Source organism: Trifolium pratense, linkage group LG5, assembly GCF_020283565.1.
Source record: "Trifolium pratense cultivar HEN17-A07 linkage group LG5, ARS_RC_1.1, whole genome shotgun sequence".
Classification (NCBI taxonomy): domain Eukaryota; kingdom Viridiplantae; phylum Streptophyta; class Magnoliopsida; order Fabales; family Fabaceae; genus Trifolium; species Trifolium pratense.
The window spans coordinates 50,317,822-50,345,172 of record NC_060063.1 but is presented as its reverse complement, the minus strand read 5'-3'; the positions used below and the strand labels follow the sequence as shown (position 1 = coordinate 50,345,172).

The 27,351-nt window shown below is 38.0% G+C and overlaps 2 long non-coding RNA genes across 2 annotated transcripts; both read left to right on the top strand.

Annotated features, from left to right (window-relative positions):
- The first annotated feature begins 16,561 nt into the window (after positions 1-16,561).
- On the top strand, positions 16,562-19,121 carry LOC123884101. The gene is made up of 3 exons (XR_006800678.1): positions 16,562-16,654; positions 18,136-18,194; positions 18,902-19,121. It is a non-coding gene; the product is annotated as an uncharacterized LOC123884101 (long non-coding RNA).
- Positions 19,122-23,799: 4,678 nt separating this feature from the next.
- LOC123884102 lies at positions 23,800-26,139 on the top strand. Its single transcript, XR_006800679.1, has 3 exons — positions 23,800-23,892; positions 25,374-25,432; positions 26,120-26,139. It is a non-coding gene; the product is annotated as an uncharacterized LOC123884102 (long non-coding RNA).
- The last annotated feature ends 1,212 nt before the right edge of the window (positions 26,140-27,351 follow it).

Below are 27,351 nucleotides of genomic sequence, written 5' to 3'. Positions count from 1 at the left end.
TTTGGGATGTAAAGTGTGAAGAAAGTTTTCAAGAGCTTAAGAAGAGGTTGACTACCGCGCCTGTGTTGATTTTACCGGATGCTAAGGAATCTTTCGTCGTGTATTGTGATGCTTCGAAGATGGGACTAGGAGGTGTGCTTATGCAGAAAGGTCAAGTGGTAGCGTATGCGTCGAGACAACTGAAGGTTCATGAGAGGAACTATCCGACACACGATCTTGAGTTAGCCGCAGTTGTGTTTGTTGGAACAAAATTGATTTAAAATGTTAGCCCCTAAATCTCTTAAGGTTTTGATGATAACAAAGTATTAATAAACAATTGGAAGGACTAAAAATTTATTTTAAGTGCGCAGATATAAGCTCTGAATGAACCTCAGAAGATGTGTATTCAGAAGTTCAAGCACTCAGAAGATGTTGGTCTTCAGAAGCTACAAACTTCAGATGATGAAGTCATCAGAACATCTTGTCTGACTAGAGCTTCATCAACCTCTGAAGATCTTCTTGAAATATGTGAAGATTCTCTTTGCAAGTCAACTCTTCTACCAATGAAGAAAAGGACCCTTCAAGCCTGATCAGTTCAGCTACCCTCAGTTTGTCTGTACTCTCTTGAGAACGTGAGTTTTCAGTTTTGTTAGCTGAATAAGGAAAGTCCACTCTGCAGTAGTCAAAGTGTCTGAAACTCTTACTCAGTTTTAGATACAAACAAACTGCATCAAGACAGACTGCTTGAAGACAAAAGATTATCAACTCCAACGGATCTTTTTGCAACGACTCTTTTCTAGTGGTATATATACTAGAAGAATCAGCTACAACATATATACAATCATCAAGGATTGAACGTGCGCTGAACAAACTCTGAATACTGTGTATACAAGCTCTGAACCTCTTATCAAGTGTTTTTGCACTTTAGTCAAATACTCTGTACTCTTTATATTTGCTCTCTTTAGGTTCTTCTAAGAGCATTTGTATATTTTCATACACTTTACTATTACTTGAGGAAACTTAAGCTTGTGTGCTTAAGTGTGAAGTCTTAAGCTTGTGTGCTTGAGCATTGTTGAGAAGTCTCTTGCTTGTGTGCTTGAGCAGGTGTAATCTTGTGTGATTATAGTGAAATCCCTTGGAAGTGCAAGGGGACTGGACTACTCTCGTTTTGTGAGAGGAACCAGTATAAATTGCTTGTGTGATCTCTCTCTCTCTCTTAACTTGTTTTATTGTGTTATTTATCCGCTGCTGTTGTAGTTAAGTTAAGAACTTGAAAAAGTTTTAAACTTGACTAAAACACAATTCAACCCCCCCCTTCTTGTGTTTTCACACCTTCAATTGGTATCTAGAGCTCTGGTCTGTTACTTTCACTTAACAGTGAGACAGTAAAGATCGTGTGAGAACACTATGTCTGGAGGAGACGATAGTAGCACTAGAACAACCGGTGAAGCCGGTGAGGCCAGTGGTGCTGGTGGTGGTCCTAGAAATGCTTTTGGTTTTGACTACTTAAGTAATGAATCACATGAACATAGTGGCAATAGGAAAGCCCCTATATTCAATGGTGATGCATCATTATTTGAGTGGTGGAAGGAAAGACTGTATAGCAATATTACTGCTATTGATCATGAGTTGTGGGATTTGGTTGAGCTGGGAGTAACTTTTGAAAACTTAAATGAACATGGAAGATTGTCCATTGAGCATAGAAAGTTACTCACACCAGCTAACTTAAAAACCTACACTAAGCATCATAGAGTAAAGGACATTGTTGTTGGTGCTATTAGACATGAAGATTATGTCAGAATAGAGAACAAGTCTACTGCTAAATCTATCTTTGATTCTATGTGTGCTACCTATGATGGTAATGAAAAGGTTCAAGAGGCTAAAGCTAGTCTTTTGATAAGGCAATATGAACTATTCACTATGCAACAAGATGAAAACATTGAGACTATGTTTACAAGGTTTCAAATCCTTGTATCTGGTCTTAAAGCTCTTAAGAGAAGTTATTCCACCTATGACCATGTTCAGAAGATTCTGAGAAGTCTTCCTATTGCTTGGAGACCCAAGGTCACTGCAATAGAGGAAGCTCAAAATCTCAAGACTCTGAGTCTTGAAGCTCTGATAAGCAATCTCAGAAGCCATGAGATGGTTCTGGATGCTGACTCAGAAACTAAGAAGAAGTCCAAGTCAGTGGCTTTACAGTCAACTAGGACTACTTCTAAGGCTCTTAAGACTCAGCTTCTTGATATTGAAGAAGAATCTTCTGCTGATGGTCAAGAGGATGAGATGAATGAGGATGAGTTTGCTTTATTCACCAAGTTTCAGCAATGGAACAGATTTAACAAAAGAAATTTCAGAGGTAACAGCTCCAGAAATTTTGTCAGCAAAAAGGATGATCAGAAGAACTGCTTCAACTGTAAGAAGCCAGGACACTTTATTGCTGATTGTCCAGAAATGTCTGCTAAAGACAAAAGCAAAAGATACAGCTCAAAGAAGCAACAATTCAAGAGTAAATTGAGAAAGAGTCTGATGGCTACTTTTGAAGAGCTATCATCTGAGGAAGAAGTTGAGGAAGAAGAAGAGGCAAATCTAGCCCTGATGGCTTCAACTGACTCAGATGCAGACTCAGACGATGAATCAGAATCAGATTCAGAAGTAACTGATGAGGTATTTTCTGACTGCTCTAAATCTCAACTTATAACTGCACTTAACAAGGTCATTGAGAAACATCTCAGAGTGTTAAGTAAACAAAAAGTTTTACAAGAAAAGCTTAACACTCTGACTGAACAAGCAGAACATTTTCAAGGTCTATATCAAGAAACTCTGAATAGAGTAAATGACTTTGAAAAAGGTTGTGCTGTTTGTCACAAACCTATTGATGAGCAGGAAATAGCTCTTCAACAGTTTGTGCATCTCAACCTTGGGAAGAGCAAAGCTGCTAATAGAATTTATAATGTTTTGAGACATAGAGGAGAAGGACTTGGCTATGAATATGGTAGAACATATTCAAAGCTGAAGACCTTTGCCAAAAAGGTTGGAAAATCTTGGGTTTATTATGTTGTTCCATCAAGTGAAGAGGGAAAGAATCCTGGTATTGTTGAAAATGACAATGATGAACTGAGTGATTTAGAAGCTGACAGCTCAGAGGAACCAAGTTCCTCAGGATCTGGAAAGAAAAGTTCAGAAGATAGAAGCTGTTCAGAACCTGAGAACATTAGTTCAGAAGTTCTGAAAGCTTCAACATCTGAGACTTCAAATTCTGGATTCAAAGGAACTTCAGTACCTGAAGCTAGTCAATCTAAAAGATCAGAAGTTTTTAAAAGAAAAAATTCAAACTCCAAATCTCAGATGAAGTACAAGACTCAGATTATTTATGATTCTAGAGTCAGTAGATATAATCAATCAGAACATGGGATTGATAATAAATACAAACCCTGGAATCATAAACAATCAAAATCTTGGAACAATAACAGATTTCAAACAAAGAAAAGGTTTCAAAAAGGTTATTATTCCAAACCAAGATCTTTCTCTAACACTAGACAACATAGTAAGCATTTGTGGACTAACAAGCGTGGACCCAGAAGATGGGTACCAAAAGCTGAAATAATGTATCATTCAGATTTACCAACTAGGAAAGGATATGTCCTACCTAGAGTATGGAAACAAGTCCTATGCAAAGGAAGAAGGGCTTATGTCCTAGACAAATGGCTGACAAGTTCTCAAGTTAACAATCAGAACTTGATAAATGAAGAGGAAGAATACTGGGATGACTTTATCATTAACTATGATGAAGAGTTCTATCGCAATGATTAAAGTTGTTTCTCATACAGCCTGCCACTCAAAGAAGTATCATGAATCATTCATGGTATCTGGATAGTGGATGTTCAAGGCATATGACTGGTGACAAACAACTGTTTTCCAAGCTGACCATGAAAGAAGGAGGATCTGTTGGCTTTGGAGGTAATCAAAACGGAAAGATAATAGGTACAGGTACAGTAGGTAATTCTTCCCTATCTATTAATGATGTTTGGTTAGTAGATGGACTCAAACATAACTTATTGAGCATAAGTCAATTTTGCGACAATGGTTATGTAGTTGTCTTTAATAAGGAATCATGTACTGTATCTAAATAATCTGATAACTCCATTATATTCAAAGGTCTGAGAAAGAACAATGTTTATAAAATTAATCTTTCTGATTTGAATGAACAAAAAGTGATGTGTCTTTTGACCTTGAGTGAGGAAAAATGGATCTGGCATAAGAGGTTAGGCCATGCTAACTAGAGGTTAATCTCTAAGCTTAGTAAACTTGACCTTGTCAGAGGTTTACCAAAAATCAAATATCACTCAAACACACTTTGTGGTTCTTGTCAAAAAGGAAAAATTACAAAATCATCTTTTAAACCTAAAAACATTGTTTCTACCTCAAGACCATTGGAACTTCTTCACATTGATCTTTTTGGGCCAGTTCACACTGCCTCTATCAATGGAAAGAAGTATGGATTAGTAATTGTTGATGATTACAGTAGATGGACTTGGGTAAAATTCTTAAGAACAAAAGATGAAGCTTATGATGAGTTTAGCATCTTCTGCAAACAAATTCAAAATGAAAAAGGCTACACTATTTTAAAAGTTAGAAGTGATCATGGTGGAGAATTTGAAAATGAACCTTTTGAAAACTTTTGTGAAAAATATGGCATCTTGCATGAATTCTCTTCTCCTAGAACTCCTCAACAAAATGGGGTTGTAGAAAGGAAGAATAGAACTCTGCAAGAAATGGCCAGAACCATGATGCATGAAACTAATGTAGCAAAATTTTTATGGGCAGAAGCTGTAAACACAGCATGTTATGTTCAAAATAGAATCTATATCAGATCTAAATTGAACAAAACGGCTTATGAATTGTTCAAAGGAAGAAAGCCTGACATTTCTTATTTTCATCAGTTTGGATGTACATGTTACATCTTAAACAACAAAGTCCATCTAAAGAAATTTGATGCTAGAGGTTATAAGGGTATCTTTATAGGATACTCTGAACGCTCAAAAGCATACAGACTGTATATTTCAGAAACACACACTGTGGAAGAAACTATGCATGTCAAATTTGATGACAAAGAGCCTGACCAAGTGTCAGAGCTTGTGGAAGGTTTGTCTAGATTTCAGGTATCAGAGGATCAATATTCAGATATTCCAAACTACTCAGAACATCCATTCTCTGAAGAACCTCTGAACATAACAGTTCCTACAGACTCTGAACAACAAAGAGCTGAAGCAACTGCTGAACCTGATGTTGATGAGTCTGAAGATGATGAGCCCCCAAGAAATACCTTCAAATACAAATCATCACATCCAGAGGAACTGATCTTAGGCAACAAGGATAGTCCAAGAAAGACAAGATCTCAACTGAGAAATGAGGAATCTTTAGTTGGTCTTATCTCAATGATGGAACCTTCAAAGATTGATGAAGCTCTGAAGGATGATGCTTGGATTGTAGCAATGCAAGAAGAGCTGAATCAATTTCAAAGGAATGATGTATGGACTCTAGTGCCCAAACCTTCACACAAGAACATTATTGGAACAAAATGGGTATTCAGAAACAAGCTGAATGAACAAGGTGAAGTGGTAAGAAACAAGGCTAGATTGGTTGCACAAGGTTATAGTCAACAAGAGGGGATTGACTATACTGAAACCTTTGCACCAGTTGCTAGACTTGAAGCAATCAGGTTACTTCTATCTTATGCCGTTAATCATGGAATAACTTTGTATCAAATGGATGTTAAGAGTGCCTTCTTAAATGGTTTTATTTCTGAAGAAGTGTATGTTAAGCAACCTCCTGGTTTTGAAGATGTCTCAAACCCAGAACATGTTTTTAAATTGAAGAAATCACTGTATGGTCTGAAACAAGCTCCAAGAGCTTGGTATGATAGACTCAGTAATTTCCTTCTTGAAAAGGGTTTTGAGAAAGGGAAGGTTGACTGCACACTCTTTAGAAAAACAACCAAAGAAGACATTTTAATCATTCAAATTTATGTTGATGATATAATCTTTGGTTCAACTAATGCTTCCTTGTGCAAGAATTTTTCTAAGATAATGCAGGATGAATTTGAAATGAGCATGATGGGAGAATTGAAATTCTTTCTTGGAATTCAAATCAATCAGAAGAAGGAAGGAACTTATGTTCATCAATCAAAATATACCAAGGAACTTCTGAAGAAATTCAATCTAGATGACTGCAAGATAATGAACACTCCTATGCATTCAACTACCAACATGAGCAAGTCAGATGATGAAGGAAAAGTAGATCAAAAGGTCTACAGAGGTATGATTGGTTCCTTATTCTATCTGACAGCCTCTAGACCAGATATTTTATTCAGTGTATGCTTATGTGCAAGATTCCAGTCAGATCCTAGAGAATCTCATCTTACTGCTGTAAAGAGAATCTTTAGGTATCTGAAAGGAACAACTAATCTTGGACTTCTCTATAAGAAATCCAATGATTATGTGCTAAATGGATTCTGTGATGCTGACTATGCTGGAGATAAAATTGAAAGAAAATCCACAAGTGGCAATTGTCAATTTGTTGGTGAAAACCTTATCTCCTGGGCTAGTAAGAGACAAACTACTATAGCTTTGTCTACAGCAGAAGCAGAATACATTTCAGCAGCTAAATGTTGCACACAACTGCTCTGGTTAAAATATCAGTTAGAAGATTATCAAGTAAGCAGTCACAATATTCCTTTATATTGTGATAACACTGCAGCCATTCATTTATCTAAAAATCCTATCCTACACTCTAGAGCCAAACACATTGAAATTAAACATCATTTTATCAGAGATTATGTTCAGAGAGGCATTATAGATATTAAGTTTGTTGATACTGAAAATCAATGGGCTGACATATTTACTAAAGCTTTACCTGTTGAAAGATTTGATTTTATAAAGAAACGTCTGAACATGTTTTCAATCTCTGAATAAAATTTTTTTTTGGCTATTAAAGTGTAAGAGGTTATGTATATCAGAACTTATGATTCAGATCATCTGAAACACAAGCTCTGAAGTACTTAACTCTGATAGATTATTTTAAAAACTCAGAGGCTCTGAACTATTTAAATGGAAAACGTTTGGTATTTGATACTGAACAGTTGTCCATTAAAATAGCAGTTACCGAGTAATTTTCTGCACGTGGTCTACGTGTGTCAGGTAGTGGGTGGTTAATGATGACTTTTGGTATTCAACTTTCTGTCAATTAGCGTAACTTCCCAAATTTGCTATTTTCGTGTTAACTGTGTGCATTTAAATAAAACTTACACAATACACTTGCACACTTCTCACTCTCACAACCTACACTTTCATTTTCTCTCTAAACCTCCATCAAACTTTTCTTTCTCTCTCATTAGTTCCAAACCTTACCCTAATCTCCAACAATGGCTGGTGCTTCGTCTTCTTCGTCAACTAAGATTCCACCATTTTTGTTCAAGAACCTTCAGATTGTTGGGAACGAGATGGAATTTCCAGAATCTGAACTCACGTTTCTGTCAGAGAAGATAGTAGATTTCGACAGCTTGAAAGCTAATGGTTTCGACGTTAAGCCGTACTTTATCACTCAAGGTTGGGATAAGTACTTCGATATGCTTAACGGTCCTATCTACCCAGATTTGCTGAAGAAATTCTGGATGAAAGCAAAGGTGTTTGATAAGCATGATGCTAAGAAGGAAGAGCTTGCTGCAATAGAGAGGGATCCTAGTCTGAAGGGTAAAACTAGGAAGGAAATGGGTCTGCTGGAATATACAGGTGTACAGATTAGGTCTAACATCTGTGGAATGAATATGAGTTTCTCGCCCATTCATTTCAATGCTCTTCTTGGTCTGCCTAACTCTGGGATAGAGTTAGATGTTTTTGAAAAGGATACAAGATACAGAGATGATCTTCTGCATCTCATATGCACAGACTTCTCCTTGAAAGGGAAAGTAAAAGGATTGACTGATGAATGTAGAGTTCTCTTCAAAATCATCTTAGCAGCTATCAGTCCAAGGGTTGGTGGGACTGATACAATCTCCTGGACTCATCGTCATCTGCTGTATTTCCTTCTGACTGGGAAGAAGGTAAATCTTGGAGATTATTTCTTTGAAAGGATATGTGAAGCCATTTTTGCAAGTAAATCTCAGAGGAAAACTACTATAGTTTATCCTAGATTGTTGTCAGACCTTCTGCATCAAGGTCATGTTGTTCAGAACTTAAAGAAATTTCATCCAGAACTTGTGGAGAAGAAGTTCACGCCTGAAATTCTACATGCCAGTTTCCTTACTAAGATGCGTCTTATTGCATCTAAGCCTGTTGCACCTCCACAAGAGCTATCTGCTAAACTTGAAGATCGTCTGTATGTGGATGGATATCCAGTTATTTCAGAAGCTGATGCTGAGCACATCATTCAGGACTATTTGGAAGAGCTCAGAAAAGAAGGATTCATTGTTGATAGGAGTATGATTCCTCCTGCTCCTGCAAATTTGTATAATCCTACAAGGAGACCTAAGAGAAAGGTTGTTTCTCAAGCTGATCAACCTAAGCCAGATCTCTTGGCTCAGAAGAGGATTAAGGTGGAGCAAGCTGATGCTGAAAAGAGAACCAAGAAGAAGCATGAAGAAACTGCAACCAAGGCTGCTGAAGGAGCTTCCAAAGAGCCTATAGTTGTTGAAGTTGACAGCTCATCTGAAGAGTCTGAATCTGAAGATGAAACTGAGTCTGATGAAGAGACACTGGCTGAAAGACTTCGTAGAAGACCTGTTCCTGTTCCTAAAGGTAAAGGTAAGTCTTCTAAGTTTGTTTTTAATGAAGCTGAAATTGGGATAGGTTATACCAAGCCTCTTAGGACTATACTTCTTGAACCCACAATTATTCCAACCTCTGATAACCCTCTTTCTGAATTAGAAAAACATCTTAGCCCTGACCCCCTCAATAATCAAACCTTTACTCACAAATCTTCATCACCCCCTAAACCAAATTCACCTCAACCCCAATCACAAAAAGAAACACCTACCATTCCATCATCTGAACCAAAATCACATATTCCAATCACTGAACAAGCTTCTCCCACAAAACAACCCTCTCTACATAAATCTCCTGAACCAACAGCTGACCATAAATCTCCTGAACCATCCCCTGAACACATTTATCCTGAATCAACCTCTGACATCTCATCATCTGAATCAACTCCTGAACCCAATCCTAACCCAAGTGCTGAACATGCTTCTCCTGAGCGTATTCACACTTGTGCTCCCAAGCCTTCAGAGGCAGAAGTTGTTATTATTAACAATCCTGCTAATGAATCACCAAATTTCTCTCCCATTCCTAATCTCTCACCCTCTTCATCTAACCCTTTTGATAATCTATCCACTCAGCTTCATGATGACTTACTTAGATTATCTAAGATAAAGGACAGGTTCTTAGTTTGTCCCTCTGATGTGGATTTAGAGGTGTCAAGAATTAAGGCCAGGATTTGCAATGCTTTGGATGATGCTGCTGAAGAGATTAAGGCTGTCGTTGGAAGAAGAGATCAGGATGTTATAAGCTTCATGAAGGTCAGTTTGGCTAGGGCTGAGTTGAAGAGGTTAACGTCTTTCAATCATGAAGAGCATGAGCGTGCTAAGCTTGTTGCTATATCTGCTGCTGTGAGGCGTCTGTCTGCCTTCAAGGAGTGCTGGGTTGACTCTACACTTTTGCAAAGTCTTGAGGATCAACGGATTGAGAATGAACGTCTAGCTGAAGCTGCTGCAAGGCTTGCTGAAGAAATTCCTGAGATGAACCAAGAGGATGCTCCAGATGATGATGTTCTGATGATTGATTATCCAGAGGAAGGTGAACCCTCTTCTGATAAAGGCAAGGAACCCGTTGTTGAAAATCAAGTACCTTTGGTTGAAGATCAAGCTCCTATGGTTGCTGATCAGTTGCAGATCTTTCAAGAAGCCCTGAGGGAACAGCAGGAAGGTTTGGAAAGGCAAAGAGCTGCTCAACAAACATTGGAAACCAAGGTGGATGGTTTAGTTTCCAATGTGGGATCGCTGAATGACAAATTTGACCAACTCTTAGCTTTCCTTAAGAAACCCTAGGATTCTATGCACTTGTTTATGTTTTGCTTGATTATTTCTTTCATGTTTTTATCCTCTGAACTTGATATTTATATTTTCTTTATTTTGTCTGAACACTTTCTTATTTTGGATTTTCACTCAGTTATGTGTTTTGTTATATTTTTATGTGTGTGCTATTTTTTTTCTTTGATAAATAAGAACATAAGAACACAAGATGTTTTTAAAACGAAAATTTTTTATTAATGATCTAACAATGTTGAGTACATTGGTAAAAAGAAAAAGAAAAAGACAACCTAATCCTAATCAGATGGATAATACTCAGAAGAAATCTCAGATTTCTCCTCAGCATCCTCTGATGAAATTTCTATGGGATCTGGGTTTTGCTCTTCTTCTTCTTCTTGTTCTTCTTCTGGAACATAGCTAGCCAAGAACTCAACATAGTCAGCATCATCTTCATTCTCTTCAGCTTCAGAATCTGATGAGATAATTATAATCTCAGCATCTTGTGGTTTCTTGTCGTCTTCTTTATCCTTCTCATCTTTCTCGCGTTTTTCTTCTTCCTTCTTTCTCCGAAACTCTGCGATGCGTGAACTAAACCTTTTCATTCTTCTTGATCTTTCTTGATATACTCGTTTATTCTTGTTTTTATGTGAAGAATGCATGTTCACTTGTTCACCTTTTTATAAACTTTTGAGCGCGTTGTTTTTTGTTTTTGAAATAAATTCACCTTTGTAACAACCACTCTTCTTCTTTGACTGTCTTGGTTATATAAATTTTTTTACTTTTTGATAATGACAAAAGGGGGAGTAGTTACGCATTAATTGATAAGTGATAAGTTTCAAAGCTGAAACCACGCTCTCGTTTTTATCCATTAAACTTACGCCTTTATCCATTAAGTTAAAAGTTGTTACTTTTAAGTTGTTTTACGTATTTCAATGAGGAGACTAAGTTAGTTGAAACTGAAATAAATTTCATAAGTAAGGATAAGTTAAGAGTGCAATTTTAACTTAACCTTATGAGACTTAGGGGGAGAGCTTGCAAACCTCTCACTCTGAAGAAAGATATGAAATTTGTGTTATTTCAAATTATCTTAATCTTATACTAAATTAAAATATCATGGATATAACTTAAAGTTTTGGCTTTAAGGAGTATCAATCTTAGGGGGAGCTTGCAAACCTCATAAACCTAAGAGAAACATGATACGTTAATTTAACAACAATTGTCAATTAATACTTATGTTTGTCATCATCAAAAAGGGGGAGATTGTTGGAACAAAATTGATTTAAAATGTTAGCCCCTAAATCTCTTAAGGTTTTGATGATAACAAAGTATTAATAAACAATTGGAAGGACTAAAAATTTATTTTAAGTGCGCAGATATAAGCTCTGAATGAACCTCAGAAGATGTGTATTCAGAAGTTCAAGCACTCAGAAGATGTTGGTCTTCAGAAGCTACAAACTTCAGATGATGAAGTCATCAGAACATCTTGTCTGACTAGAGCTTCATCAACCTTTGAAGATCTTCTTGAAATATGTGAAGATTCTCTTTGCAAGTCAACTCTTCTACCAATGAAGAAAAGGACCCTTCAAGCCTGATCAGTTCAGCTACCCTCAGTTTGTCTGTACTCTCTTGAGAACGTGAGTTTTCAGTTTTGTTAGCTGAATAAGGAAAGTCCACTCTGCAGTAGTCAAAGTGTCTGAAACTCTTACTCAGTTTTAGATACAAACAAACTGCATCAAGACAGACTGCTTGAAGACAAAAGATTATCAACTCCAACGGATCTTTTTGCAACGACTCTTTTCTAGTGGTATATATACTAGAAGAATCAGCTACAACATATATACAATCATCAAGGATTGAACGTGCGCTGAACAAACTCTGAATACTGTGTATACAAGCTCTGAACCTCTTATCAAGTGTTTTTGCACTTTAGTCAAATACTCTGTACTCTTTATATTTGCTCTCTTTAGGTTCTTCTAAGAGCATTTGTATATTTTCATATACTTTACTATTACTTGAGGAAACTTAAGCTTGTGTGCTTAAGTGTGAAGTCTTAGGCTTGTGTGCTTGAGCATTGTTGAGAAGTCTCTTGCTTGTGTGCTTGAGCAGGTGTAATCTTGTGTGATTATAGTGAAATCCCTTGGAAGTGCAAGGGGACTGGACTACTCTCGTTTTGTGAGAGGAACCAGTATAAATTGCTTGTGTGATCTCTCTCTCTCTCTTAACTTGTTTTATTGTGTTATTTATCCGCTGCTGTTGTAGTTAAGTTAAGAACTTGAAAAAGTTTTAAACTTGACTAAAACACAATTCAACCCCCCCCCCCCCCCCCCCCCCCTTCTTGTGTTTTCACACCTTCAGTGTTTTCATTGAAAGTATGGAGGCATTATTTGTATGGATCTAAGTTTGAAGTCTTTAGTGATCACAAGAGTTTGAAGTACCTATTCGATCAGAAGGAATTGAATATGAGACAAAGAAGATGACTCGAATTTTTGAAGGACTATGACTTTGAGTTGAGTTATCACCCCGGAAAAGCTAATGTGGTGGCCGATGCGTTGAGTAGGAAATCGTTGCACATGTCATCACTTATGGTGAAGGAGTTGGAGTTGATTGAAGAGTTTCGAGATTTGAGTTTAGTGTGTGAAGTGACTCCTAAGAGTGTTAAATTGGGAATGCTGAAGTTGACGAATCCTTTTCTAGAGAATATCAAAGAATGTCAAAAGACGGATAAAAAGTTAATGGAGAAGTTGGCACTAGTAGTTGAGGAAGGAAAAGAAGCTAATTTCAAAGTTGACGAGAATGGAGTTGTGAGATTTCATGGAAGAGTGTGCGTGCCCGAGATGAAGAAGATGATTTTGGAAGAAGGTCATAGGAGTGGAATGAGTATTCATCCTGGAGTAACCAAGATGTATCAAGATTTGAAGAAGTTATTTTGGTGGCCAGGAATGAAGAGGCAAATTTCTGAGTTTGTTTATGCTTGCCTAGTTTGTCAGAAGTCGAAGATTGAGCATCAGAAACCGTCTGGTTTGTTGCAACCATTATTTATACCGGAATGGAAGTGGGATAGTATTGCGATGGATTTTGTGGGAGGTTTACCCAAGACTACTAAAGGTTATGAAGTGATTTGGGTGGTAGTAGATCGTTTGACGAAGTGTGCGCATTTTATTGCTATTAAGAAAGGTACCTTGGTGCCTAAGTTGGCCGAGATTTATGTGGAGCAAATTGTGAAGTTGCATGGTATTCCGTCGAGTATCGTTTCGGATCGAGATCCGAGGTTTACTTCGAGATTTTGGGAAAGTTTACAAGAGGCTTTAGGGACTAAGTTGAGGTTGAGTTCGGCTTATCATCCTCAGACGGATGGCCAATCGGAAAGGACAATACAATCTTTGGAAGATTTGTTAAGAGCTTGTGTTTTGGAGCAAGGAGTAAGTTGGGATTCATGTTTACCGTTGATCGAGTTCACGTACAACAATAGTTTTCATTCGAGTATTGGAATGGCACCTTTTGAGGCTTTGTATGGGAGGAGGTGTAGAACACCGCTTTGTTGGTTTGAATCCGGAGAGAGTGTGATTCTTGGTCCGGAGATTGTGCAAGAGACTACGAAAAAGATTAGAATGATTCGAGAGAAGATGAAAGCGTCACAGAGTCGTCAAAAGAGTTACCATGACAAGAGGAGGAAGGACATTGAATTTCAAGAAGGTGATCATGTTTTCTTAAGAGTTACATCGACTACCGGAATTGGACGTGCTTTGAAGTCGAGGAAGTTGACGTCGAAGTTTATTGGTCCTTATCAGATTTTGAAAAGAATGGGGAAAGTGGCGTATAAGATTGCTTTACCGCCATCATTGGCGAATTTGCACGATGTGTTTCACGTGTCACAATTGAGGAAGTATGTTAGAGACCCGTCACATGTGATTGAATCGGATGATGTTCAAGTGAGGGATGACTTAACAGTCGAGACTGTGCCTTTGAGGATTGAAGGAAGAGAAGTGAAGAGGTTGAGAAACAAAGATATCGCCTCGGTGAAGGTGGTATGGGGAGGACCCGCTGGTGAGAATGCGACTTGGGAATTGGAGAGCAAGATGATGAGTTCGTATCCAGAATTATTTCCAGGTAATTTTCGAGGGCGAAAATTCTTTAAGGAGGGTAGAGTTGTAACGTAGGTAATTTTCAAATTATTAATTTTATGCGTTAAAATATTTTATTAACGTAGGATTTTAATTAAGTTAATAACTTGAGTTATTTATCGAGTACTTTAGTTATTAAGCGAGTAGAGTGAGTTAACGTATTATTGGGCCAAGCCAATTGGGCTTGAGGCCCAATGGGCCTTGAGTGTGTGTGAGGGGCGCCCATATGGCCATGAGGGAAGAGAGAATTCATTATTCTCTTTTGTTCTTGTGTTCTTGAGAGAAGAGAGGAGAGCTTGAGGAGCTAGGGCAAGAAGAAGAGCTAGAGATTCAAGATCTTCGTCGTGTTTTCTTCGAATCCAGGTATGAGAGTAGGTTCCTTAATCGTGGGTGACCCGAGGAAGGGGAGAATGTCGATTTCTCCTCACCCGAACTTCCTCCACCCCATTTTCGTTTTAGCTTAGAACGGATTTTCTTGATGGAAATCGTTCCTAAGGTTCTTAATATGCTTAACATGCTTTTAACATGATTAATGAACGGATTTAATGGTTAAAAACAAGTTTTATGAAAGATTAAACTCAGGAACTTTGTGTTCTTGAGAGTTTTGATGAAAAAGTGTCAATCTTTACTTTTTCGATGTTTATGATGTAGATCTGAGAAATGAACTGTATTTTGTTGTGTTTATCCATGTTTGTTATGCTTAAATACAAACTCTTTTGGGATTTATAACATGAAAAATGGGATTTTTGGGTGATTTGGTGTAGAAAACGCAAGTTTTGAACTGTCCTGACAGGAGACACTCGCTAGGCCTTCGCTCAGCGAACGTGTGGCGAACAGCTCGCCACAGCTCGCTGCAGCTCGCCATGAGCAGTTGATCCCCTGGTGAGGTTCGCTTTGGCTCGCTAAGCCTTCGCTCAGCGAATAGTTCGCTGATGCTCGCCGTGAGTCATTGACTTCCTAGCATTGTTCGCTTTGGCTCGCTGAGCCTTCGCTCAGCGAAGGCCTCTGTGACAGCAATTTTGTTGATGTTTGTAAGTGTAATTAGGCACTTGTAACATGGTTTAATGGTATTCTTACATGATTGTTGATGCATGTTGATGCTTATAATGCTCATTGCTAATCGTTAATTGATTGTTAATCATGTATGAAGTATAAATGAAGAATATTAAGGTTTTGTTAAATCTTAATGATGAAGTATGTTGGATAGTGTTCCACATAGTAAATGAAGAGCTTTATGCTATATAACTGTGAGTGAATTCATGAAAAACATATACATGCATTCATGAATTAAATAGGATATTGGATATTCCAATAAAGAAGTATATCGGATTATATTTATCCGATAAAGAAGGATATTAGAGGTGAGATACTCTAATAAAGAAGATGGTACCACATGCATTAGATATGTCTAGGGTGACATTGCATGAAGTTGAAGCATTAGAATGCATTAGGTTATGTGTACATTTACGTGATAAGTGATATGTGACACATACTTGGATAATTGATAATTGATTGTGTGAGTATTCGATTATTTGTGTTTATGTACTTATAATTGAATGGTAGATTGTTGATGAATATGTATGAATGTATGATATATGCATGATTATTGAAGAAGTGTTTAAGTACTCTTTTACTTGCACTTGTATTTTGATTATGTGATCTAACTCTCATGCTTTGTGTTATGTAAGACCCGTAATTCCACAGTACTTTTGTGTGAGGGAATAAATAATGGCTAAGAGGTTTTAGGGTTTTTGGTTAAGTATTTTAGTGAGTATCGTCGCAAAAATGGGATTTTTGCTGAAATGGAGTCTGTTTTGTGCTCGTGCGCTGGAAAGGCACAGACTTTTGGGCTGTAATCCTCTTTTATGAATGAGAAGGTTTTTGTAAATTCAGAATGACGAGTTTTAGATTTTTCTCGCTTTTGGAAAAACGAGTGAGGATTTTACCCGCTGTTGTAAAATTTTACGGTTTCGAAATTCAGTAAAATTTTAGATGGAAGTTTTATATATCTGCGCGAGTTAGGATATGTCCTGAGAATAATTTTCAAGAGTGTGGAAGAAAATTACAATCGCGGAAAAAGATTTGGCGATAAGTTTTGGAAATATTTTAAGACGGACTTTCGTTCCGTAAGTTTTCTGTTTTTATGAGTTTTGTTCGTCGCGGCGCGCGAGAGCTGTGGGGCGTGAAAAGGAAATATCTAGATATTTATGAAAGTGGAATGAATGGCTAGGATTTGATCTAGAGACTTTGCTTTTGATCCAATGGTCAAGAGTTAGCAAGACCAAAGTCATAGGGGACTTTTATGGCACTTGTGCACTTAAGAAAAATTCACAAAACACTCCTTCCTCTCTCACTCACTCGGCTGCTCTCTCTCACTCACACTATCTCCATTGAAAAACTCATTTCATCATCAAATCCTTCCTTTTCAAGCTCTTTGGAACCTAGACTTGCTAAGGGAATCACTTCACTTAAGGTAACTAGTCTTCTCCTTTCTTTTGCTTGGTTAAAATTCATAGATTCTAGAATTTTTGGGTTTATGTTCTTGAGAGAACTTTTCTAGAAATTTAGCTTTGGTTAGTTTTGGTTCCATAGAAATGGTTATGAGTGGTAGACTAAGCTTGTTTAAGCTTGGCACATGTTGATTTCCATGGTGATTAAAACTTTCATGAAATCTTTTGTTAGGGTTTGAAAAATTGATTTGAATTGCTCATAACTTTGAAAATTTGTGTTGTGCTTTTATTTTTGGTGTTGTTTATGAGCATTGTAGTGAAATGGATGTTAGAAAATGGCTTTAATTTTGTGAAACAAGGAAAAATAATTTTGAGTGTGTTCTTGAGGATTTTATGAACAAATTTTTAGAAATTCTTGTTTTGGCCCTCAAAATGATTTGGTTGATCAATTTCAAAGACTTGTGGACTCATAGATGCATGCTAGGTATTAGTATTGGAAAAATTTTGGGTGTGGTTTACACTTTTCAAAACTTTTGGTCATGAGAAATTTTGAAAAGTGAGGAGGAGTTTTCAAAAGTTGTTAGGGCTTTGAGGGAGGCACAATGGTGGCCTAGGGCGAATTACCATGCAAAAATTTTTGGGAAAAAAATGGTTTTAGTGTTGTTTGTGTGTTAAAGAACCAAAAATTGAATTTTCGAAATTTGAGGCTTTGCCCGGAAAATTTTTTGGGGCTTGGATTAGTAACTCGGGGGTATTATGGGATATTACCATGCCCTCGGAAGCGAAAAATTTTGAGCGGAAGGGCCACTTTGTTTTTCAAGGGCAGAACCTAGAGCTTGTGTGGGGGGGAAAAAATTGTGAAATTTTTCTAAGTCCACAATTTTGTGAAAAATGAGCATGCTTTCATGAAATGATCATAGGTGGGTCAAAGTTTGATTATAGGATTGTATTTGGAAAGAAAAACTTGAAACTTGCGACGCAAGAAAAACTCGATTATTTTGTCGAGATGTTTTCGTAAAATTTTTAGGTTGTTTTCAAGTGTTTTGGTAGTGTATGAAAGTGTCCTTTGAAGTTTAAAACCATAGAGAGCAATGGTATGCTTTGAAAATGAAAATTTGTGGGAGAATGCCTCGATTTCTCAATTCTGGACGAACTGTGCAGGGGCATTTTCGTCCATTTAAAATTGTTTCAGTTCCCTCAAAACTTAACCATTTGATCCGTCTTTTCGAGACGAAGAGTTTGGCGTATGGTTCGTCTCGAGTGGACAAGAGTTGAATTAGTTATGGTCATTTTAGTTTGAAAACTATTTTGTCGAAAATGTGTTTGTTTTGTGAAAAATAGTGTATTTAACTTCGGGAATTTTTAATCACTATGGGGAGGACTCGGAAATAATATCCGAGAGTGTTAGGAAGTGCCTTAGACACCTCTAGACCTTTGTAGATAGGTTTAGTTTCGATAAGATAATTTGGGAGAAACTTATTCATTGTCCGCTCGTTATTTTTAGGAAACGCGAAACGGTAGATAGTGTGAAACATTGTGGTTTTGGTTGGAAGCATTGCCGAGGTAAGGGCACCGTTTTTATTTCCGTATTTAAATTCCGTCGATAGCATTAGGGTATGCTTTCTTGTTGTGCTTGGTTGCTTGTTGTTGTGCTTGGTTGCTTGTTGTTGTGCTTGGTTGTTTTGCTAGTTGTGCTTTATTACATATAATTTGGTTTGGAATATATGTAATGTGTTGAAATGGCATAGATAGGGGTATCGTATGCTCATGCACTCATAGTACGTGGCCGCGCGAGTGGGCCGCGGGGTGTGACGATCCTGTGACGGGGTGTCCACCTTAATCCTTCGGGATCTTTATTGAGTCCCAATACGTGACGATCCTGTGACGGGGTGTCACGGAGTGTGACGATCCTGTGACGGGGTGTCCACTCTAATCCTTGAGATTGTGTTGATGATAGTAGAGGTAACGATCCTGTGACGGGGTGTTGCTAGAAACCTACGACTCTCCTTTTTTTGAGAGAATATTTCCGGAAATCATGCATGTAACGATCCTGTGACGGGGTGTTACCGTGGCGATCCTGTGACGGGGTGCCACACTCATTCATTAGAGGTTTGCATTAGGCTATGTGCGCATTTTATTTATTATGCATGTGTTGAGGAAAATGATAAGTGTTTAGCCGCTTTCTATTTGGTACTTGGTATTTGTATTTCTTGTTTCCAGTTGGTGACCCTTATTTTGCATGCCATATCGCGGGCTCCTCCCACCCCCAGACGATGGAGCGCCATCTGAGACCGTAGGTCGTGTGGACGGCGAGGACTTCGTGGACTATCCCGGAGTGTAGAAAGTAGCGCTTTTTAGGCTACACTTTTGGTTAGGCTTAGGGCCTAGTTTGTATTTTGGATGACTGTATGTCTTATACATTTATACTCAGACATGTTTAGTGCCTTTTGGCCTTGTGATATATTTGGTTCATAACTTGTATCTTTTGGTTGATGAACTAAATGTATCCGCCGTATGTAAATTATTCAGGTACACACTTTGCTTCGAGGAAGCCCTGTAATATAATGTGTTGATGTTATATTTATTTTCTATTGAATGACGAATTGCCGAGATAGCTGCGGGCGTTCACGCGCGCCATTTTATTTAAGCGTGTTGTTTTAAAAAAAAAAAACCCCTTTTTATGCTTTGAAAAATGGGGTGTTACATTTTGGTATCAGAGCTCGGCATTAGATCTTCAAAGGGAAAGTGTGTACTTGAGTTAACAGTCTGAGGTCAGTCATATTAGAGTTAGGGTCGGGTTTAGTGAGCATAAGTGCTTGGGTTCTTATGTGTTTGTTGTCTTGAGTCAAGCATGGGTTAAATGCTTAGGTAATTGATTGTTTCTCAACCGAAACAATGTTCCCTATAGTGCTTCAGTTAGTAGGACAGTTAGCCCCTAGAGCTTTGGTCGAACTGGGTCGACGAGTGTCTCCGAATTTTCTCAGAGGCAGCGGTCCGAGGAGGATGGATTTGAGGAGAATAAGAAATGCAAGGGATTCTTGGAAGTTAGATTATTGATTAGAAGTGCATTGGACGTGGTCACTCGAAGATGTTGAGTGTGGACGAGTGGACGTCGTTCTTGTAAAGGATTGCAAGTACGGAATTATTTAGGGGGACCTTTTAAGAAAATATTGGATGTCTTCTACGATGAGTTCGGGACGAGACTTGATGAAGTCGTTTAGTTGTCAAGGAGGTGCGACCGTTGTGGAATGTTGGAGCAGACAACGAGGTCAATTGGAATTAATTTCGATGATTGGATAATCCTCGGGGCGAGTCATGTTGGAATTAATGGGTGTGGCGCATCAAGAGTGAGTGAACCTAGTGTGGTTAGGCGACGATTATATGAAGGGTGAGTACCTTAAGGGTTAAGTTGAGTGTTTAAGATATGTTAGGATTTTGAAATGTGAGTATTAAGGGTAAAATCTCGTGATAATTAAAGGTAGGAGGCCAAGTATCACGTTGGTAAGTGACAATCTATACGTAGTTCAGGAGATAGTAAGTATAGATGTCGAGGTGAGACAAGAATATAGTTGATTAATTGTTGGAACAAGGGTGAATTTGGAGGGATTGCTAGGTAAAGAACGAGTAGTCCAACCATGAAAAGTAAGTTTTATGTCGATGTTAAGAGATACAAGAGGTATATAGTATGGAAATGCCTATAGAATTGTAGATGTGTAAGTTAGAATTGTTAGTTTTGGGGGGTAAAATGTAAGAGAAATTAAATTTCTCAAGTGGTTTGACGGGATTAGACCATAAGTGAGTAGAGGGCCGGTATGAATGGACATTTAAGTTAACAATTTCAATCGACCAAGAGGGTTGAAGGACCAAGTAGCACCTTGAGAGTATGATATCATAGGGGATGAAGTGGACAAGTTTTAAATAATTCAAGTTATGGACGAGAATTTTAGAAAATTTTCTAAGAAATGTCTTGTTGTGGGTAGAAAAGGGGTTCATTAGTGAGAATACTAAGACAAAGAGAGTGATAGTTGGAATGACTTTTTGTTGAAGGTTAAGATGTAACGGAGGAATTTAGATAGTATGACTAGTGTTTAAGTTCTTGAGGGTTATATTCGAAGAGATTGATTTAGGAATCAAACATTATAAGGAAGTCATGTAGTGTATGGTTTTTGCTTGGTGGTTAGTCTCAAAAAGACGAGCATTAAGATTTGAGATAAGTGTCGGACACTAGATGGATGAGCAAGATAAGTAAATTTGGAAGTTAATCATAATGACGTTCTAAGGATAAGTTTAGAGATAGTATGCATAAAGAGCTAATTACTAGGAGCTTGGAGGATTAATTATTTTTGGGGCGTTCGATTTCGAGGAACATGTTGGTTGTACCATAGAAAAGGCTAGAAGTGAGTAAGACTTTTATGATTAAGTAGATGTGTCAGGATGAGTAGCGAGAACGTATATGTGAAGTTGGTAAATAGTATTAGAAAAAAATACTATAACTTTAGATCGTTAAGACGATTTGGGATTGGTCGAACGGAAAAAAGTATATTTGTTACGATGTAATTTCATGTAGAACGAGAGAGTTTTGGTTCGGGTACGCCAAATTAAAGATGTTGTTGGATTTAACGAAAATTGGGTATAGTGGTTTGGGAACCAACTCTAGGCGGTTGTTGAACTCGGATGTTGCGAATTTCTAGAGAGTCGAGGAGGACTAATTTGGAGTTTTGGTAGAGTTATAACATCGGCGTGGTGGTCGCGATGGAATATTGAGGTTGTGCGCTAGCAAGAAGGTGAAAAGAAATAATTAGAGTTTGTAAGGAAAGGCTGGCAACCTTATTGTTTAATTTGTCAGAGTCAAAAGGAATAGTAAGAAGGATTGCATTGACGTATCTCGTAAGAAGTTAAGGTTGAGTTAAGAATCACACGAGGAGTGTATGCCAATGAAAGTGGAACTTGGTATATGTAGATAAAAGCACAAAAGAATAGCGATGGAGAAAAGAGGTTTAAATTGGAAAAGAATGTTACGGTTGGTATCCGAACGACTAAATTATTAAATGGAAAATTGCACATCGGAATTTGGACGTCGAGACAAGTTTAAGTAGTGATGTGACATTAAAGGACAAGTGAATGGAGCGAGGAAGTTAGTCGTTGGGAGAAACTTTTTCATGAGGAGTACTGAAGAAACACATGGAGATGTGGTTCATGCTAATTGAGGATTCACAAATAGGACTACCTCACACATAATTTGGAAAATTATGATTGTGTGTGTATTAAGGATTCGAAATCACCACATGAATGGATGTCATGGCGGTAAAATTGTTGTATGCGAATATGAAAAGGAGGTTAGTAATCGTTCTAATGAATATGGGCGTAGCATGGTGGAAAGTGCACGTTGAGAAAATCAAGGACATCGGATGTTAACGATAAAAGGAAGATGTTGGAACAATTAAAGAGGTCGAGGGTGACAAACTCTTTTGAGGAAAAGAGAATTTAGTGGTAAGAGGAAAGAAACTCAAGGGAGTTTTAAAATGGTTTGGGAATTTAACAAAAGATGGTGCGTGCCAACGGTGGTAGTCAACGAAGAGAAATGTTTTGTGTTGAGGACTGCAAGGGTGAGCTAAGTGTTCAGTTGGGAAAAAAAAAATTTGCAGACGCGTAAGGGGTTGAATTGTGGAAAGCGGAGATTTGTTTAAAAGGAAAAGTTGCTTGAGATTTGGATAAAGAAAATCCAAGAGACATAGACGGTATAGTTCGCAAGTGCCCAGGAAACGTGGGAGTTGTAATCACCAACCGGATGTTGGGATGATATTATTAAGAATGAGATTGGAATGAGATCCGTGAATGAACGAACGGTTAGGCGAAGTTATGAGATTAAGAAAATTTAAGGATTTACGGACATTGGTAAAGTTGTAAGATTCTACGGAGATGATAATTTCTTTTGGAGTGTTTATGTTTTGGGGAGATTGTGTCTCGTCAGCGAGATCGAGGTAGTAAGAAATTGAGGAAAGGTTTGGTAAACCACGAAGGAATTGTTGAACCTTTGTGGCTCAGATGATTTTGAGCACAAGTGACGGAGAGCGCTATTGTAGTTTGGTAAAGATGGTCTATGTCACCATCATGGTTGTCGGCTATCTATTGACAAATTGAGGGACTGATCACTCTTAATCTCTTGTTAATAGTAGACGGAATCGTGTTGACTGAAATAGACTAGTTTTGCCACCTTTAGTAGTGCATAGAGTTTTTGGAAATTCTTTGGAGGACAGTCGGTCACCACTTCGCGTGAACCTAATGGAATAGGCTATGAAGCGGAGACGGAAAAATGTGACCTTGGAAGCAGAATGTGTTGACCTAGGTTCGTGGACTGGTGGTAAAAGTAATTTGGAATGGTGAACTCTTTGTGTGGTGTTAGTAATAAATGGTTGAGCTATCACTCCTGCTTAGTTTCGAGGACGAAACTTCTTTTTGGTGGGTAGTAATGTAAGACCCGTAATTCCACAGTACTTTTGTGTGAGGGAATAAATAATGGCTAAGAGGTTTTAGGGTTTTTGGTTAAGTATTTTAGTGAGTATCGTCGCAAAAATGGGATTTTTGCTGAAATGGAGTCTGTTTTGTGCTCGTGCGCTGGAAAGGCACAGACTTTTGGGCTGTAATCCTCTTTTATGAATGAGAAGGTTTTTGTAAATTCAGAATGACGAGTTTTAGATTTTTCTCGCTTTTGGAAAAACGAGTGAGGATTTTACCCGCTGTTGTAAAATTTTACGGTTTCGAAATTCAGTAAAATTTTAGATGGAAGTTTTATATATCTGCGCGAGTTAGGATATGTCCTGAGAATAATTTTCAAGAGTGTGGAAGAAAATTACAATCGCGGAAAAAGATTTGGCGATAAGTTTTGGAAATATTTTAAGACGGACTTTCGTTCCGTAAGTTTTCTGTTTTTATGAGTTTTGTTCGTCGCGGCGCGCGAGAGCTGTGGGGCGTGAAAAGGAAATATCTAGATATTTATGAAAGTGGAATGAATGGCTAGGATTTGATCTAGAGACTTTGCTTTTGATCCAATGGTCAAGAGTTAGCAAGACCAAAGTCATAGGGGACTTTTATGGCACTTGTGCACTTAAGAAAAATTCACAAAACACTCCTTCCTCTCTCACTCACTCGGCTGCTCTCTCTCACTCACACTATCTCCATTGAAAAACTCATTTCATCATCAAATCCTTCCTTTTCAAGCTCTTTGGAACCTAGACTTGCTAAGGGAATCACTTCACTTAAGGTAACTAGTCTTCTCCTTTCTTTTGCTTGGTTAAAATTCATAGATTCTAGAATTTTTGGGTTTATGTTCTTGAGAGAACTTTTCTAGAAATTTAGCTTTGGTTAGTTTTGGTTCCATAGAAATGGTTATGAGTGGTAGACTAAGCTTGTTTAAGCTTGGCACATGTTGATTTTCATGGTGATTAAAACTTTCATGAAATCTTTTGTTAGGGTTTGAAAAATTGATTTGAATTGCTCATAACTTTGAAAATTTGTGTTGTGCTTTTATTTTTGGTGTTGTTTATGAGCATTGTAGTGAAATGGATGTTAGAAAATGACTTTAATTTTGTGAAACAAGGAAAAATAATTTTGAGTGTGTTCTTGAGGATTTTTTGAACAAATTTTTAGAAATTCTTGTTTTGGCCCTCAAAATGATTTGGTTGATCAATTTCAAAGACTTGTGGACTCATAGATGCATGCTAGGTATTAGTATTGGAAAAATTTTGGGTGTGGTTTACACTTTTCAAAACTTTTGGTCATGAGAAATTTTGAAAAGTGAGGAGGAGTTTTCAAAAGTTGTTAGGGCTTTGAGGGAGGCACAATGGTGGCCTAGGGCGAATTACCATGCAAAAATTTTTGGGAAAAAAATGGTTTTAGTGTTGTTTGTGTGTTAAAGAACCAAAAATTGAATTTTCGAAATTTGAGGCTTTGCCCGGAAAATTTTTTGGGGCTTGGATTAGTAACTCGGGGGTATTATGGGATATTACCATGCCCTCGGAAGCGAAAAATTTTGAGCGGAAGGGCCACTTTGTTTTTCAAGGGCAGAACCTAGAGCTTGTGTGGGGGGGAAAAAATTGTGAAATTTTTCTAAGTCCACAATTTTGTGAAAAATGAGCATGCTTTCATGAAATGATCATAGGTGGGTCAAAGTTTGATTATAGGATTGTATTTGGAAAGAAAAACTTGAAACTTGCGACGCAAGAAAAACTCGATTATTTTGTCGAGATGTTTTCGTAAAATTTTTAGGTTGTTTTCAAGTGTTTTGGTAGTGTATGAAAGTGTCCTTTGAAGTTTAAAACCATAGAGAGCAATGGTATGCTTTGAAAATGAAAATTTGTGGGAGAATGCCTCGATTTCTCAATTCTGGACGAACTGTGCAGGGGCATTTTCGTCCATTTAAAATTGTTTCAGTTCCCTCAAAACTTAACCATTTGATCCGTCTTTTCGAGACGAAGAGTTTGGCGTATGGTTCGTCTCGAGTGGACAAGAGTTGAATTAGTTATGGTCATTTTAGTTTGAAAACTATTTTGTCGAAAATGTGTTTGTTTTGTGAAAAATAGTGTATTTAACTTCGGGAATTTTTAATCACTATGGGGAGGACTCGGAAATAATATCCGAGAGTGTTAGGAAGTGCCTTAGACACCTCTAGACCTTTGTAGATAGGTTTAGTTTCGATAAGATAATTTGGGAGAAACTTATTCATTGTCCGCTCGTTATTTTTAGGAAACGCGAAACGGTAGATAGTGTGAAACATTGTGGTTTTGGTTGGAAGCATTGCCGAGGTAAGGGCACCGTTTTTATTTCCGTATTTAAATTCCGTCGATAGCATTAGGGTATGCTTTCTTGTTGTGCTTGGTTGCTTGTTGTTGTGCTTGGTTGTTTTGCTAGTTGTGCTTTATTACATATAATTTGGTTTGGAATATATGTAATGTGTTGAAATGGCATAGATAGGGGTATCGTATGCTCATGCACTCATAGTACGTGGCCGCGCGAGTGGGCCGCGGGGTGTGACGATCCTGTGACGGGGTGTCCACCTTAATCCTTCGGGATCTTTATTGAGTCCCAATACGTGACGATCCTGTGACGGGGTGTCACGGAGTGTGACGATCCTGTGACGGGGTGTCCACTCTAATCCTTGAGATTGTGTTGATGATAGTAGAGGTAACGATCCTGTGACGGGGTGTTGCTAGAAACCTACGACTCTCCTTTTTTTGAGAGAATATTTCCGGAAATCATGCATGTAACGATCCTGTGACGGGGTGTTACCGTGGCGATCCTGTGACGGGGTGCCACACTCATTCATTAGAGGTTTGCATTAGGCTATGTGCGCATTTTATTTATTATGCATGTGTTGAGGAAAATGATAAGTGTTTAGCCGCTTTCTATTTGGTATTTGGTATTTGTATTTCTTGTTTCCAGTTGGTGACCCTTATTTTGCATGCCATATCGCGGGCTCCTCCCACCCCCAGACGATGGAGCGCCATCTGAGACCGTAGGTCGTGTGGACGGCGAGGACTTCGTGGACTATCCCGGAGTGTAGAGAGTAGCGCTTTTTAGGCTACACTTTTGGTTAGGCTTAGGGCCTAGTTTGTATTTTGGATGACTGTATGTCTTATACATTTATACTCAGACATGTTTAGTGCCTTTTGGCCTTGTGATATATTCGGTTCATAACTTGTATCTTTTGGTTGATGAACTAAATGTATCCGTCGTATGTAAATTATTCAGGTACACACTTTGCTTCGAGGAAGCCCTGTAATATAATGTGTTGATGTTATATTTATTTTCTATTGAATGACGAATTGCCGAGATAGCTGCGGGCGTTCACGCGCGCCATTTTATTTAAGCGTGTTGTTTTAAAAAAAAAAAAAAACCCCTTTTTATGCTTTGAAAAATGGGGTGTTACATGTTATGTGCTGGACCGTTGGGGGTTCAGATTCTCAGGTTGAGGATCCCGATCAGAGTTAGAGGATTGCTCGTGCTCGTGGTAGTGCGCTTTTTGGTGAGGAGTTTAGCTTAGACTACTCCTTGGATATATTTTGTATATCTTTTTGACTGGGTTGTATAGAATTGCTCTGATTAGGTATTTACCGGGTCGGGTTATTCGTTTGAATTGTATTAAGCCCGTGATGGCATATTTAACTTTGCTAATCCTGTCTTTTGTTGTAAACATAATATCCTTGTTGTTGATATGGCCTAGAGCCTAGGGATATTGTGTGAACAATTATGATTATCGTATGATATGCACTATGTTAATTATTTGTTTTTAATCTCCGCTGTGCTAGCATGATTTTAATTATGCCGTGATTTTGTATTATTACCATGTGACGCCTAGATTGTCTTAAGTGTTTTATTTATTTATATTCAATAAATACGCGTTAAGGGGTTTGAGTGTTACAACACCAATATCGAAAACATCGATATACTAGACAATGTCTTCCTTTGCCTATCACTAGCTCTAGTCTTTGGGGTCGTTGATGGGTAAAACCACAAATGAGCTTACTGTGTTTGTCCGTGACGGCAAAGGGGACCTAGCAAATCTTATATAAGATCACAACCCTAGTACCACCCATCATGGACTCTAGAGTTGGGCCTACACTTTGTTTCTACACAAATCAGAATTAGTGTTCAAGCTCATTATTAATGATCACTATTATCGGGCTTAAGCATCATCAAATGGATCACAACAACATCAACCCGT